The following is a 5,000-nucleotide window of genomic DNA, read 5'->3' as shown; positions in this document are numbered from 1 at the left end:
TTATTTCACAGGAATTTTTTCTAGCAAATATGCTTCCTTTAAGCAGTTCAACACATCAAACACCAGCAGTCCGTGAAATTCCCTTTAGTCAATAATCATCCTTTACAGTATTTCTTGACTAAAATAGCACTCCAAAACATAAGTGGTCATTTTTATTCTCACTGTCGCACTATAGTCAATAAGTTGTTTCGCAGAGTGACAAGTTATGCATATTGACGAGATTTCATGGTGTGCATAGTTTAAGAGAGTTCACACTGTATTAATTACGGCCATGGATATCTTATGTTATGTTTATGAAGATCATCACTTCTTATTTTTATCATTTTCTAGCCCCACAGCTTTACAGTCTTCTCTTATTCTTTTTCAAATACAGTTTGCTTACTGTTTTCCATTGTTATATGATTTACTTCATCGGAATCTCCGAGGTGGGTTCACCAGTGTAACGAGACAGTACACGAATGTGGAGAACAGGCACACAGGCTTAGATCTCATGTTTCATTGTCATTTCATAACTAAAATCATCCATCAATCAACAGAAAAAGTCATATTCATCATCATTGTTCCTAACTAAAATTATATGTCGTTAAGTAAGAAATATAGTCAAAGACACTCTTCGAGACATCAAGGACTTACTTCTTAACTAAAGTAGCCTTCACTTTGCTAAAATAGTCTTATTCATCATTGTTCATAACTAAAATTATATGACGTTAAGTAAGAAATATAGTCAAAGACACTCTTCGAGACATCAAGGACTTACTCAAAGACATCAAAGTTGATCTGCAAGATATCTTCGAGACATCAAAGTTACTCTTCATTACATCAAAGTCTCATTCAAATACTACTCATGTTCTCAGAAGTCATTCTCAAAGTCCTCACTGATTTTCTCAGAGTCAGCAAAGTTATTCTCGGAGTCACCTTCGTTCTTCAAAGAAACTTTCCCAAACATCTTTGTTCATCAAAGCTATTCTCGGAGTCATCAAAGGTATTCTCTAACTCACTTTTGGTCATTAAAGTTAATTTCTATGTTATAAAAGTTTGTCTCAGAGACATCTAAGTTCATCTTAGAGTCATCAAATGTAATCTCTAACTCACTTTTGTTCATCAAAGTTGATCTCAGAGTTAACAAAGGTAATCTCTAACTCACTCTCGTTCATCAAAGTTGTTTCAAAGACATCAAAGTTAATCTCAGAGTTATCCAAAGATATTCTCATGTCCACAAAGTTATTCCAAGAGACGTCAAAGTTGATCAAAGTTATTCTCAGAATCATCAAAGAGATCTCTAATTCACCTTCGTTCACCAAAAAGTTGTTCTCTAAGACACATTCGTTCATCAAAGAAACTCTCCGTCCATCATGTTATTCTTTAAGTCATCTTCAGTCATAAAATTTCTCTCCAAAATGTAACTAGTTCAGCTTTTCATACAATACCAACGCTTCTGTTAAAATATATTTTCTTAGTCACTTTACCCTAAAACTGTTCTCAGAACTACACTGTCCCAATCCTACGTATCCTATCCTCTCCACCCAATGTTGCTTAGTTAGCGTAACGTTCCTAAACCTGACTTTACCTATCCTAACTTAACTTACCATACCTTTACCTATCGTACATAACTTAACCTGCATAACATAACTTTACCTATCCTAACAGGACTTACCTTACATTACCTATCTTACTTAACTTAACCTGCACAACCTAACTTACATAACTTATCTTACCTATCCTAAAGTAACCTAACTTGCTTTACCTGACTTAATCTACATTCCCAAACTGCTGTATCCTAACTTATCTAGTCCAAACCAGCCATGATCTAACTTACATAATTATTCCTGCTTGTCTTTGTGTTTCGTCAATCATTGTCTCATATTCATTTACTCATTTCAAGGGTTAATTTCTCAAATGGGCATTTTTGCATTTCAAGTGTTATTTGTTTAAGATTGGGAGTTTAACCATTTCAAAGGATTTTTGTTATATATATATATGGGAATTTACTCGTTTCAAGGGCAAATTTCTCAAATGGACATTTTTGCAGATCAAAGGTTATTTGTTAAAGTTCATCAAGTTGCTCATAAGTTGTATTTATTATGTTTGTTATTATTTATTTATTCGTATTCCCCAACCCCCTAACCTAACCTTCCAGATGTAGTTTATTGTGTTTTTGACGGATTTGTTGAATATATTATCCTTTTCCTAACCTTTCAGATGAAGTTTTGTTTCTCCTTTGTATATTTTTACCCAAACCCACCACCCCACTTAACCTTCTTTCCTTCTTTTACTTTGTTTTCACATATAAGTTCATTCTTTATCTTAGTAATAATAATTACAATAGTAAAGAATCAGATCTACTAAGAAAAAACAAGAGAGCAAGTGAGTGAGAGCATGAAACGAGGAGAAAAGAGTAAGAGAGAGGGGGGAGGAAGAGCATGGGACCTATCTATCTCCCTTATTCTCTCTCTCTTCCTCCCCCGCTCTCTCACTCATTTGCTCAAATGCTCTCTTCTTTCTCAAATTCAAGTCTCGTGCTCCCATGCTCTTCCTCCCCCCTCTCTCTTACTCTTTTCTCCTCGTTTCATGCTCTCACTCACTTGCTCTCTTGTTTTTTCTTAGTAGATCTGATTCTTTACTATTGTAATTTTTATTATTACTAAGATAAAGAATGAACTTATATGTGAAAACAAAGTAAAAGAAGGAAAGAAGGTTAAGTGGGGTGATGGGTTTGGGTAAAAATATACAAAGGAGAAACAAAACTTCATCTGAAAGGTTAGGAAAAGGATAATATATTCAACAAATACGTCAAAAAACACAATAAACTACATCTGAAAGGTTAGGAAATGGATAATATATTCAACAAATACGTCAAAAAACACAATAAACTACATCTGAAACGTTAGGAAAAGGATAATATATTGAACAAATCCGTCAAAAACACAATAAACTACATCTGGAAGGTTAGGTTATGGGGTTGGGGAATACGAATAAATAAATAATAACAAACATAATAAATACAACTTATGAGCAACTTGATGAACTTTAACAAATAACCTTTGATCTGCAAAAATGTCCATTTGAGAAATTTGCCCTTGAAACGAGTAAATTCCCATATATATATATAACAAAAATCCTTTGAAATGGTTAAACTCCCAATCTTAAACAAATAACACTTGAAATGCAAAAATGCCCATTTGAGAAATTAACCCTTGAAATGAGTAAATGAATATGAGACAATGATTGACGAAACACAAAGACAAGCAGGAATAATTATGTAAGTTAGATCATGGCTGGTTTGGACTAGATAAGTTAGGATACAGCAGTTTGGGAATGTAGATTAAGTTAGGTACAGCAAGTTAGGTTACTTTAGGATAGGTAAGATAAGTTATGTAAGTTAGGTTGTGCAGGTTAAGTTAAGTAAGATAGGTAATGTAAGGTAAGTCCTGTTAGGATAGGTAAAGTTATGTTATGCAGGTTAAGTTATGTACGATAGGTAAAGGTATGGTAAGTTAAGTTAGGATAGGTAAAGTCAGGTTTAGGAACGTTACGCAAACTAAGCAACATTGGGTGGAGAGGATAGGATACGTAGGATTGGGACAGTGTAGTTCTGAGAACAGTTTTAGGGTAAAGTGACTAAGAAAATATATTTTAACAGAAGCGTCGGTATTGTATGAAAAGCTGAACTAGTTACATTTTGGAGAGAAATTTTATGACTGAAGATGACTTAAAGAATAACATGATGGACGGAGAGTTTCTTTGATGAACGAATGTGTCTTAGAGAACAACTTTTTGGTGAACGAAGGTGAATTAGAGATCTCTTTGATGATTCTGAGAATAACTTTGATCAACTTTGATGTCTCTTGGAATAACTTTGTGGACATGAGAATATCTTTGGATAACTCTGAGATTAACTTTGATGTCTTTGAAACAACTTTGATGAACGAGAGTGAGTTAGAGATTACCTTTGTTAACTCTGAGATCAACTTTGATGAACAAAAGTGAGTTAGAGATTACATTTGATGACTCCGAGAATAACTTTGATGAACAAAGATGTTTTGGAAAGTTTCTCTGAAGAACGAAGGTGACTCCGAGAATAACTTTGCTGACTCTGAGAAAATCAGTGAGGACTTTGAGAATGACTTCTGAGAACATGGGGGCCTCGTAGCCTGGTGGATAGCGCGCAGGACTCGTAATTCTGTGGCGCGGGTTCGATTCCCGCACGAGGCAGAAACAAATGGGCAAAGTTTCTTTCACTCTGAATGCCCCTGTTACCTAGCAGTAAATAGGTACCTGGGTGTTAGTCAGCTATCACGGGCTGCTTCCTGGGGGTGGAGGCCTGGTCAAGGACCGGGCCGCGGGGACACTAAAGCCCCGAAATCAACTCAAGATAACCTCAAGATAACATGAGTAGTATTTGAATGAGACTTTGATGTAATGAAGAGTAACTTTGATGTCTCGAAGATATCTTGCAGATCAACTTTGATGTCTTTGAGTAAGTCCTTGATGTCTCGAAGAGTGTCTTTGACTATATTTCTTACTTAACGTCATATAATTTTAGTTATGAACAATGATGAATAAGACTATTTTAGCAAAGTGAAGGCTACTTTAGTTAAGAAGTAAGTCCTTGATGTCTCGAAGAGTGTCTTTGCTATATTTCTTACTTAACGACATATAATTTTAGTTAGGAACAATGATGATGAATATGACTTTTTCTGTTGATTGATGGATGATTTTAGTTATGAAATGACAATGAAACATGAGATCTAAGCCTGTGTGCCTGTTCTCCACATTCGTGTACTGTCTCGTTACACTGGTGAACCCACCTCGGAGATTCCGATGAAGTAAATCATATAACAATGGAAAACAGTAAGCAAACTGTATTTGAAAAAGAATAAGAGAAGACTGTAAAGCTGTGGGGCTAGAAAATGATAAAAATAAGAAGTGATGATCTTCATAAACATAACATAAGATATCCATGGCCGTAATTAATACAGTGTGAACTCTCTTAAACTATG

Source organism: Procambarus clarkii, chromosome 11 (assembly GCF_040958095.1).
Source record: "Procambarus clarkii isolate CNS0578487 chromosome 11, FALCON_Pclarkii_2.0, whole genome shotgun sequence".
Taxonomy (NCBI): Eukaryota; Metazoa; Arthropoda; class Malacostraca; order Decapoda; family Cambaridae; genus Procambarus; species Procambarus clarkii.
This window is presented reverse-complemented; position numbering follows the sequence as displayed.